The sequence below is a fragment of the Ciconia boyciana genome, chromosome 5 (genome assembly GCF_034638445.1).
Source record: "Ciconia boyciana chromosome 5, ASM3463844v1, whole genome shotgun sequence".
In the NCBI taxonomy this organism is placed as follows: Eukaryota; Metazoa; Chordata; class Aves; order Ciconiiformes; family Ciconiidae; genus Ciconia; species Ciconia boyciana.
In genome coordinates this window covers 28551893-28564919 of record NC_132938.1, presented here as the reverse complement: position 1 = coordinate 28564919, position 13027 = coordinate 28551893, and positions in this window count along the sequence as shown.

Sequence of the window (13027 nt, the reverse complement as noted above, 5' to 3'; positions counted from 1 at the left end):
AAAGGACATCCTGCCCCCCAAAATAGGATCAGAATGGGACAGACAGGACTTGAATATGTAGACACATGGCAAAAATACAGACATGCACTGAAAAAATGCCATGAGAGGTAATGAACTCTGAAGGCATGGTGTAGGACCCACAGTGATGGCTCCACTACAGTTCTGTAGCCTAAACAGGATATAAACCTCTTCCTGCAATACTTTTTTAAAACTCCAATTTTTCTGCTTCCAAAATCCTCATGTAAAATTTAAGTAGGCTGCATGCAACAGTTTTGACTTTAAAAGAGGATTTTGAAGTTTCTTCATTTGTTTGTTAGCTCTTCCAGTAATGCTTGGGTAAACAGGGATAAGTAAAACAAAGCAGAAAATAACCATTTCATTTCAAAGGATATACGCTCTATCAGAATGCGATCTGACAGTGACGCAGTCTAATCACAATGTCATATTCCTGTGGACAGACTGGCTAAAACAAATTTTGCCTTGGGAGTTTCTAAAGTGAACAGAGAACACAGCTGTTTTCATCTGAAAAGAATTCATCCAAGTGTTTTCTTCAGCAGAAATGCTGACAACTCTCCTGAGAGCTTAACATCTGTAGAGAGGTGTTTCCTCCCCCACCTTTTTTTTTTTATTTTGCCTAGATAACATGTACTTTATTCTTTACTTTAAATAATGGGTGTTGTTAAATTTCTACAAAGGTCCTATGAAAGGACAGTCATCAATTAGCTATGTTAAACACAAATTATAGATCTTACATGTTTCCAAACTAGATGGCTCTGGGACCATGTAAACACTGTCTTTGGTTTTGGACTGTTAGCACATCCCCCCATGCAACATACGCAGCCTCTTTTGACAGCGCAGTCCTGTGGTTCAGCTGGTACAGTCGTAAGCCCAAGCCATTCTGAGAGCCTACCTTTCTGAGCACTTTGTATTTATTTCTATAGCTTGAGGACTATGTGACAATTAGAACAAGAAATGCAGGCTCTACATAGCACATTCTGAAGGTACAAGTGCACAAGATGTTAAGTCTTCACTTTCAGAAACAAGTATTTGTAGAGCCACAGAAACAGATATCTGTGTGCAGTTTCATCATAGTCCTGAGTGCTTCGCTGGAGTTCTCTTGAGTATCTTCGTCTCCCTGCAGTCAATGTGGCTAAATGTTCAAACATCAAAGTGTTATTTTCTTTTAAAAACAAGGATTGACACCTTCTCTAACTCTTTTTCTTCCTCTAGGAGATTTTCATATGTCAGTAGGTAAGCAGGAGGCTGGACTAAAGACCTCCTGTGGTGCCTTCCAACTTGAATTATCCCATGATCCTATGAACCTAATCATGGTCAAAAACAAGTTGATGGCTTATTTACAGGTTTTTAGATCTAGTCCATTGGCCGTTGCCACAATACTTATACTACTGAATAATGAACACATTTAAACACCCAGATTCTTCAGAATCTCATAGAAGACACTTGGCACAAGCACTGATCTTACTTCAGTATTTTAAAATTCTACATGCCACTAATGTTTGCAGTAACATATCTATAATTGTAGAAAACCTTGACCTATCTTTTAATTTCTTGAATTCAAAATATTGTGGAGATATTTGGCACTTTGTCTTTTAAAGTATCAACTCACGTTAGGCCAAGTCCATTTACATTGAAACCAATGCTATTCTGGTGGCATGCTTTAGCACACATTCAGCTGTGATATGCCAGGGTGTCACAATTCTACTGAATTTTACTATTTGTTTGCTATCTGCCTGAGACTGTAAGATTATTTGCCTTTATTTTATTCAATATAATACACATCTTATTTGAAACAATGGCATAATCTTTGAAGGTAAAATATTGTTATGACCTCTTCAAATTGAGTGAACATTAGCATCCATGAGTATGTCCATTTATAAGACAATTTGGTGTGACTTACATCTCCCCTGTCTATTATGTTGGCACACTGAAGCTTTAGACAACCACCAGAACTACACAGGTCCACACAAAAACGTCTGAAATAATAGGAGACTCTGGACTGGAATGTCGCTCTCTAAAATTTGGGCTCTGAATGAAGAACTAGATCCAAACACAAATGAACAATTGTTGCTGATCAATAATAAACACAAATACTTTGAAGTCAAGAGATTCAATATGCCTCCAATTGGAAGGCACCAAAATGTGAGTACAGGAATCAATGGGAAACAGTCCAGACACCTTAGTTTTATCTCACGATCCCTGCTTGAAAAGCTACACATTTCCCAAATTGTAGGGGCGGTGAGATAAGGAGTAGAAGTCACAGAAGGCGTAAAAGAACAGGAGAAAATTGTATGCCAATAATATCACTTCATCTTCATCAATGCATGGACAGCAAGATATTTTATACCAATGCTCCTATGATTTTCTCTTTCTCTCTGGTCTGTTATAATGCTGCTTCACTTCTGAAAACAAACTATACTTAAGATGACTGGTTACCAGATGTAACCATTCCCATTTTGCAGTTCCACATTCAAATGACATTACTGCCCTGTGGCCAAGGAACTAAACTGGGACCACAGGATAAGAATACTTATCTGGTATCATGACAAAATCAATTATATTATTTTTCTCTGTCTACTCAGAAATTCCATCTAAAATTTTTGCTCAGGAAAGTACGTTATATCAAGCATATCACATATCATCCTGATAATTAGTGCTGTTTCACAGACGAAACACAAAGATGGAGGCTATAATTAAAGTGTGGTGTGCTTTTGATGAGGCCTGTAACGAGTTGTATGTTAAGGGTCATACCCTTGATTTATTTGGTGTCTGATTATAATATAACTGATCCATTTGAAAAATTGAGAAAGTAGTCAACTATACTATATGAGATAAAATCTTTTGAAAAAAAAATTATGAAAAAAAGGAATTTCATATGTGGGAAGCTAGAATTCTATCCAACAGAAACTAAAATATTTCTTCTTTTACTCCAAGGCAGAGGGACATAAGGTATCCCTCCAGGTAAGGTTGCCTTCTGTAGATGAACTACTTCATCTGAATGCTAATCATCTGTGCATTTTGCTTTCCAGCAGAGCAATTTTATTTGTTGCAGGCTAGTGGTGCTTTATTCAAGAAGTCCAAGTCTTTAAACTAATGCCATCACCTTGTTCCTACTCTGACAACCCATCCTTTAAATTAATAAATGTAAAATGTCACTGGCTGATATTTTGAAAGTGAAAAGAAAGAGAGACATGCAAAACCAAAACAACACCCATCTTGTCAAAGTCCTTCTGCTTCAATGTCTTGCCCAGTTTGAAATTACATGTAGTCACCAGAGAGCAACACCAATGGTGCAAGTTGGGGGAACATAAATAGCCAAATAAATAGCTAAATACTCATACATATCTATATAGAACAAAAAATCCAGAGGTAAAAGAACATAGTAAGAGGAAATGCATGGCTAACTCCAAAGCTGACACCCCTATTAAGAGCAGGGGTTAGTAAAACAAGTCAACTGAATTGTAGGTGGCAAGCTTGTACCAGCCGGAGGACCTCTTGAAGATAAGTAAAGTAACAAGATAACAGAATAAAGCAATGGCTAGATTACTTTCAAGAAATGAGAAACATACCAGAGCACAAGGACTTACTACTAGACATTGTGACATCTTTATCACAGGCAAAACAGTGAGAGACAATAAAAATGTCCAAACATACAAAACCTGAAGTTGAACCCTAAGCAAAATAGTGATAGTCCACGATTATAGAACAACTCACGAAATCAGCAGGCTTTCCAGCAAAATAAAGATATTGGAAAAATAAATAATGGAATAATATTCAAGTTACCAAGAAAACTGATCAGTCAGAGATAAAGTTGTTGTGTAGTATAATCTCACATAGAATAAAGGAAGCACTCGAAGCAAAGATAACGAACCATAAACTGGATTTCAAGCAAGAAAGCTGTATGACAACTAGTGTTTCAGCATAGGAATAGTCATCAAGCTGAAAAAGCTATTCCTTCATCTTTCTTACTGAGTATTGCTGTTGACACAAGGGGCTGATAAATACATCAGAGTAGAAAACTTCACTTCTCGTGCTCCTGACAACTCAGCTGTTATGCAGAAAAAGACCAAATGATTTTATAACACCAGAGGAAAGATTGGATTAAAAAATAATATTAAAAGTCCAGAGTTGCCCTCATCTGAAGTATTGTACAAGGAGGCAGAGAAATTAAAAAGTCAATTTATTTACTACAGCTATACAATCAGGAGGGTGCAGTGTACCAAATAATCATAGAATCATTTAGGTTGGAAAAGACCTTTAAGAACATCAAGCCAAATGGTAAACCTTACACTGCAAAGTCCACCACTAAACCATGTCCCTAAGTGCCCCGTCTACACATCTTTTAATGTCACAATTTGGAGAAGTAACAGATTACCAATCTCAATTTGAAATGTTATCCCCAGTTTAACAGATGGATGTGAAAGTTTGCAGTGCATCAGAGACATTCCTCCCTTTTTCTGAAGTCAGCAGGAAGTTAGAATCCTCTAACTTCTTTGTAACCAGAGTCTACAGTTCCTCCCATCACATCTCTTCAGGATTTTCATGTAGTCTCCCATGCACTACTGTACTGTTGTTGACCCAGTATGGCCCAGGCATCAAGCTCAACCATATTTGCTTTAGTGTCTGTGAAAACAAAAACCTGATGATTATGAAAGCTATTAAAAGAGATGTCTTTACACATGCCTAAACTTACTGGGATCCAGTGGCTCTGTATTAAAGGAAGCGACAGAAATATGAGGGAAATGTTAAGATTAAGCTGCTTGGTAGCCACAGCAACACAGAAGCAGTTTCTGACTTAAGAATCCATCTCTTCCAGACAGAACAACATAGCATAGAAATGAAAAGTAGACGAAGAGAAAAAAAAGAAAATGGTGGTAACTTGTTTATGGATCAGATTATACCAAAAATAGTTTTATATTTAATATTAAAAATTATTAAAGACTAACTAGGGAGTTATATCTAATACTTCAAGAAATCTTTTGTTTGTTTTTCTTGTTTGTTTTGAAATAATGTTTTATATCAATAATTACCAATAATTACTCTGCTAACTTACCAACAAATTCTACAGGAAATAAAAATAAATAGTTTCTTTAAAAGAGATATGCAAAGTTTAATCAGAGAGGAAATTTATTTTTGGAAGCATTCATTATGATATGGTTGGTAGTTTTCTTTTTTTTTTTTTTTAAGGAATTATGCTCTTGCAAACTTATTTTAGTCAATTCTATGACTGCTAACAACACGAACGGAAATATTACTTTCTTCTCAATGTAACAAGCATATTACAGAGCAATTGTATTGCAAAAACTGTTTCTCGTTGTCAACAGGCCTCACTATTTTCATAAAGTAAAATTCTGTTGTTAATTTTTTTCTTTGCCTTTTTGTATTTTATATGTCTAGACTAACATCAGCTTCTTGAAGCATTCTTAGACTGCTGATTTAGGCAGTGAAACCTCTCATCCCTCTCCATCAGGCAGTTTTACTCTTTCAAACACGAGGCAGGACTGTTTACAAGCTGGCTGTTTATAATCTATCCATACATCTCGCTGTGTTAGTTATTTGGGGCACATCATGTCTAGCGCATGTTTGGTTCACTTCAGCTAAATGTCTCTGTCCCTTTCCAAGGAGACACAAAGCCTCTTTAAGACGCTTATCTACGGTTGATGTTACATACATGTAAACCTGCATACCCCTCCCTATTCTCAAGTGTCAGTTGTATTTTTCCTGTTAAATAACCCTAAAATAAAAATTTAAAAAATCCCTCATATAGCAGTTTGAGGAAAACATGTCTTCCAAAGAGGGTGTTGAATTTGTTCTGTGTTTTTAAGGACATCCATCCAAAGTCCCTGCACACAAATGTGGAAAAATATTTTTCATTAAGCCATCTCTTAAAATATTTCTGTTTGTAGAGGTTTTCCTTTTTTTTACAGATTTTTACAGATTTGTGTTGACAGTACATGTCTTCTTTTCCGATATAATCAACAAATAAGACTCAGACTGTTGGTTCTCCTGCTGCTGTGAGCTCACCACTGTGACAAACAGGGAGAAGAGCTTGCTCCCTTTTTTGCTCTGCAACCAAAGTGAAAGGAACTTTCCTTGAGGCCAGAGTTAGAAGTGCTCTTTCATCTCTCCTGTACTCACTTGAGAGGTATCCTTTCCTGATTTCCCCTTGTTTGTTTGGGTTTTTTTCCCCCATGCCCCCTTCTGCCCTGTCCATTCCTTTCTTCTGCCTCCCTTACAATTTTTAAGAAGTGTTGTGATGATATGTCAAAAACTTGCATGGATTCCACTTTCCTCTCCCAAAATATGACCCAACCTGTCCATCAAATAATCAGATAAATCAGATGGTTTTATTTTTTCTTCTGGGACCACATAAAGGTTGATGTTAGGTTATTACTTACCTTCACTGGAACATCCACTGGACTGTGATCAGCTAGAGAGTTCAGTTCTCTCCTGTCTAGCTGATTCAGAATAACTTGGGCTTTCAATCCAAACTTTAGATTTCTGGAGACTTTTACCATTTTCCAGTCCGGTGCTTTTTCTGAAAGCTGTCTAACTGAGCAAGGCTTTTTATCCTCTCTAGGTTCTGGAGCAGTGGGTATTTTGGACACAGAGCTTTTTAGTCTGTGCAGATGCAACCATTGCTTCAGATGTGTGTGTTTATAAATAAAGCTGAACAAAGAAACAATAATACCCTTTTGGAATAGGGCTTATTAGCATTTTGATGGCTTCTTTATCCTGGGAATAGCCTTCTGCTTTTGGCTTCTTCCTTCTATTCTCCATCCTGAATCTGTCATCTTTCTCTAACAATTAGAATTTATACTGAGCAATCAAGACTTAGGTTGTCAAGACAAAAAAAGAGTAAAAATGAATTATACCATGTTCTCCCTGCAGATAAGAATAGCATATGTTTGCTTTATAAATCATGTGTTTTAATATGTAAATTACCAGGAACATCAGATTTTGAATGGTGTATGAAAAGCTCTAAAATTTCAATTTTTCTAAAGCCATAAGTAATTTCCTATAGGAATAACACTAATGATATTTTTAGAGGGGGAAAAATTTCACTTGGCTATATGAAATAAAAATGAATAGCAATGTTTTATGACGGCAGTTAGACTTTCAAATGAGTAAGAGGCAGCATTCACTGACCCACCACCATGACAGGACTGCAACCGAATAAATAATAAATACTCTTAGATTCTTGATTCCAAGTATGTGATATATGGCTCTCAAACCAGTACTGAATCTATGATGGAGTTGATGCAATAATATTCTAACAAAATTTCTGTTATATAAATTAATAATGATAATGCGAAGTTACTCATTCCCATTCAGTATCTTTAGAAGTAGTGGCCAGTGTTAAATATTATTGCCTCTCATTATTCTATTTTATTTAGTCCTTTAAAAATATATTTTAATAGATAACTTTAGACTTCCCATGTGTCATCCTTTAATAAAGAAAATATTCTTAGTTTAATAGTTTGACATAGGTTAGCAGGTGTTAGAGGCAGAATCAGTAGGGCAGAATAAAGTGTTTTCAGACAAAAGTCAAAAGTTCCAAAATCATATCACATTTAAGAAAAGGCACAATTCTAGGAGGAACAATACTAGAAGGAACCATACCAAAACTCAAACTTCTATTGTTTCAGTTTTTAAGGTTCCAAAGGCAGCCACTCTGACAAAGCGGACAGAAAGCCTCTGAGTTTTCCCTGGTAGTATATTCCATATGATTTCCAGTAACAGATGCCCCTTTGCAGGAAATTGAAATAGCTAAAGCAGTGAAAAAGCAGCATAATTCACACCACTTTGAAGCCCCACTCACACCTTTTCTCTGGATTTACTGATTCCTCAGACCCTCAGGTCTTGTGGACAGAGCGAAATAGATTTCCACAACATATTAAGAAAACAAATAAATATATTCCAGGAACTGGAACTCCGGGTTTCTAATCTCAGTGCTACTGTTTATCTCTGTTATGACTCCAGGCAAGCAGATGTGTCTTACAGAGCTTTGAGGAGTGGGGGAAGCCACGGGAGATGGTGAAGCACTGATTTTTACTACCTTACTTGTCCTTCTTAATGAAGATATTGATTTACTTTGTTCAGTGCCTCAAAGCCGTGCTGTATCACTTCAGACTGTGGTTTTCTCCTAGCAGAAGACAGCAATTATGCTTACCCAATTTTCTTCTTTCTTCTGTTAATTAACAGAGCATTATTTTTCTTTTTTACATCCATCATAGCCAATATCACTTTGCTAAGGCAAAAACTTACATGCAACAGATTAGCAACTGGGACCCTAAGTCATACAAAAATGTAACTGAAAAGGATGAAAACCTCCAGGAATATCTAGAAAGAATTAGCCATGAAGTATTTTTCTAGTATTATCTAACAGAGACATTTACAACCAATCTTGATGGCACATTTTGTTACTTGATTTCATTATTTTCACAACAAAAATGAAAAAGAAAATAGTTCATGATTTTATGCCAATATCTAACAAAATGTATTTTGTCCAAAAATTCCTCATAACTCTACTTCTAAATCCTTCTCAGCTGATCCTTTTGCCTCGGAAAGCATGCATGCGGGCTGTACAGACATGCGCCATGTGGAACATATACCTGGGTCTCTGTCTTCTGTCCAGTTCTTGGGCTTTCTGTCACTGTGGGCAACAGCCTGACAAGGAGAGGTTATACAACTTCACAGCGCAGTCTTTATCTTCCAGGGAAAAACACATGCAACAGAGTGTATGAAAAACATATATGAACTATGGCAATTTATTAAACATTTCCAAAAAACAACATTTGGCAAACAAGTTCCATGCATTGGAAAGGATGACAGAAGACAGAAGACAGAGATTAACTGAAATGAATAACTGCTGGAAGAGTGGGGATTACGGCAGTCGGCATGGGAGCCTGAACAGGTAAGCAAAGAGCCAGAAGACACAGAAGCCCTGCCTTGCCGTGTGGATTCGCATTAATCTGCAGCAGTTGTTTTTCAAATGATTGGACTGTGAGTATGGAATGATATGTAACTTTCTATCACGTCAATACTCATCTGTGATTAGCGTAGTATGTAAGTGCACAGTATGCAACTGCACAGTTTATTTTCATGGGGTACAGTCCCAATACAAGCCAAAATATTTTCTAGATGCACAAAACGTCTGAAAGGATGGGTAAAGCTTATGTGTTGTATCATGCCTAAATTATTTATTCATGGCAAAAAGAAAGTCCAAAGAAACCAAAAGAAGCATTAGAGTTACTTAAAAATGTATTTAGAGAATTGAAAGAATAGATGTCAAGCCACCCAAGAAATGAATTCTTCTCTGGTTCTCATATCTTATTTTCAAGAATTAAAAAACTTAACCGTTTATTATTTAATTTCAATACATGCTTCAGTCTACAGACAGACATGCTCTTAATCAAGCAGTTTTGTATGTAATGCAGTCTATTTGACTACACAGACAAAAAGGGGAGGATGCAAAATGAGTTCTACTCTCCATCGTCTTGTGGACCATATTTTACCCTCGTGTATTCACTATGCTAGCCAATAATATTAAACATTTGGTTTGTGTGTTGTTTTTTGTGTTGGGTTTTTGTTTTTTTTTTTTCAAAAGAAAAAAAATGCAGACCAGTTCTTCAAAATGCAGACCTGGCAAAAGGGCTCCTGACTGCACAACAGTCCCCTGGGAAGTGTTGGCATGCCTTCGGGCAGTTCAGCACAGATCTTGTTCGTATTCAGGCAGTTCACATTCAGGACTGAAGTTCCAGCCATACCCTCTGGGGAGAAAGCATGAAAATCCCATTGCCTCTATCTCTAAGGTCTGATTTCTTCCCACAGCTGGCATTGAATCCCAATTCTTCCAACCCTTGCCTGGCTCTGTGCTATTCTTTGATTCTAGGGAGTCTCTCCTCTAGCATTTTTCTATAGTTCAACATTTCCTGAATTTCTGAAAGGGGTCACCTGCATCTTGTTCAGCCAACAATCTTAATGGTGCTAAGAGATGCAATTCTTTTGCAAATTTATTTCCCAGAGTCAGAGGCAGTCAGCTGAGTCCAGTGAAATGGGAAACTAATGAGACAGATGCCCTGGTGGTTATCCTATACAAAGTTATCCCATTATCACTGACAGAAGGAAAAAAATGGGAAGATACCACTGAAATATCCACCACCAGTCATTGTCTTCTATGCCCATGAGGCAAAACTAGGCAGGACTTAGGGATGTAAATACTTTGCTGAATTTGGGTCAGTTTTGGATATCAGAACTCTTAAAAGGAAGACAAAATTAGGATTCATTGGTTTTAAGACCACAAGTTCAGTTTTTGTCCAACGTCACCTAACAAAATCTGCAGAAAATTTATTTGTTCTTTTTGCAGGATGTAGAACTGCGTTCCACACCTAGATAGAGCTGATTTAGGTGGTAAATTGTGAAATTTGTCATACTGTTTTCACAAAGTGCAATTTGTGCATTTTTCACTTTTATCTCAGGGAATATTAAAGCTCTTGAAGGAGCCATGGCTTTATTCATACAGTCTGTTGAAGATGTAGGAAAGCTTAGTGTAAAAGTGTCTCAAAGGAGTATGTTCTTAAGGTAGCAGGTGTTCTGAGTACTAAAGTTATTACGTGATTTATGTTTGAATTAGACTGTAACACAGTGAAGTGCAGGTGCCACAGGTGTTTCCTGAATGTTGAACTGAAGTGTGCTGAGAAATTTAAGGAGCTGAACCATGTTAAATTCAGCTCAAAATCAGAATTAGACTGAAAGCCTGCAAATTCTTATTTATTTTTTATTTTTGAAGCTTTGTGGTATGTTGCATAGTCACTTAGACAGATTTCCTTCTGCATTCTTAGTTTGCATAAAGTTGGTACCAGGCATTTGAAGATGTTACAGGTTATATTTCAGTACTTACTTACGCTAGAATCTTCCCACACTGAGAAATGTGTTTCATATTTTCCTATTTATTTCATCCCATCCCACACAATTTCTTGTTATTGTAATCTTCCAGAGGAAAAGAAGAAATACGATTAATGCAGTCATCCAGAAAGGATCAGTAGAAGGTAATGGAAGATTTTTTTCCTAGCACTGGGGAGGGAGAAAAAATGTCTTGCTGCTCTGCTTTTAAGCTGCTAAGCCAGATCCTGCTGAAATGGAAATATAGACAATGGGGCAGCCACTGAACAACAAAAATGATGTTGCATATAATTCATGAATTTTTGTGCCTATCAAATATCATGTTCTGTGTTTCTTCAGTAAGTATTTGTTTTTTACTTGGACATTAGATCAGATTTTTAGAATTTTTTCAATATGCAATTACAACTCAATGTGAAATGAAACAAAAAAGCCAGATGATTAAGTAGAACCAAGCTGTTACATTTGATGCTTTGGAAATATGAACATCATCTGTCACTGTATAAAAAACTGTTATGAGAAGATGTGCTCTCATCAGACTGTATGCTCTGAATAAACATACAGGATTTGAAGAAGAAAAGAGACCTAGCACGATTAAAAATTATCTTTTGTTGGTAGGAAGTTCATAGTGAACTAAAATAGGAAGACACATTAAATAATCTCTACCACTGAAGACAAGCAGGATTTGAATCTGTGATTTTCACTGAAGGATACATTTCTGTCAGTACAGGCAAAAAAATCCCATCAATCTATCTCAGCAGATTATTACCCCTTGCAAACCAGCTATGTCTGCAAATGCACTTTCTATCTTCTAAACGTTTTGCAATTGTGTTTACCAGACATTTGATTCTACAGTCTTTCTGTGCACTGAGTTCTGACTCCATACAGAAGTGTTTTAAACTTCATGTCTTATAGTAAGTGGATATACTTTGAATATTGAAGGAAACTGGTAAACAGCTCCCTATGAATTATTTTGTTCCTCTCATAAATGGCTACATGATTTAGGTAGCTATTTTCATTATATTTAGTTTATATAACACTGATTATGTACATATTAGAATATAGTTTGATAAATTGCATATATTTATTTTGTTCCATTTTCTCACTGCTTTTTTTTTCCTGGGTATTTTTTTCAGAATTCCTGAGTAAAAAACCAAAAATGAATGCCAGAAGGAAACCTAGGATGCTAAAGATTCAGAGATGGAGAAACAATGAACAGTGGGTGAAGGAGGTGAGGAACTAAAGCACAATTTAAATCTTTACAAAGGCGGTGGGTGAGGCTGGCATTGATCCAACTCATGGAGGCAATGGGAAAGACAACAAATCTCTGGGATACTAATAAAGTGCTAAGCGGAACACAGTTCTTTGGTGAAAGCTACTAAATTAGGAGACAAGTGTACAGAGATCGTGTATTGGATTTGCTAGAAAAGTAAGATCTTAACTGTAAATAGATCTTGGCAAGTTTGGATGTAAAAACTGATATGATAGATAATAATCTACCTCTTCCTAAGGACTACGACACACTTCCACCACATGGTTAGTTTTATCCTCCTGGCTCACTGAAGCACCTGAAAGACAAATGCAGCCTTTTCTCTTCCCAGTTTCATTGAGAGACTTTCTTCTACAGTTTTTATGGGATAACAAATCACCATTTTTGCTATAGCCTTTATTCTGGCTCTCTTAAGGACAATTTTTACTGATTTGAGTAAGATTTGCCTTGAGTCAGTACAAAACCAAGCTTGTATTAATGTGTTTTGTTAATCAAGTTGGAACTGCAACCATTTTCATTTCAAGGAGAGGTAGGGGTTTCACCAGAAATCTTTAGAAACTCAGGTTTCACTGTAAAACTAACCTCTGAATGCTTTAGCCAAGTGACTGGGAATCTGCTGGCAGTGTAGGAAGCTCATACTCAGATTTGTGCACTGCCTCAGTCAGAGAGAACTGAGATGGAAAACTGTTCTGAATGCAATAGAGCAAGTAATCAAAGGTAGGTGATTCATACCTTGGCCACCAGGCTGAAGGTGGAGCAAACTCTTCTGGAAGTTGATTTGAGGCTCAGGACCCAAGAAGCTTCCATTTTATTTCCAAAGGACAGGCGTGTTGAGCT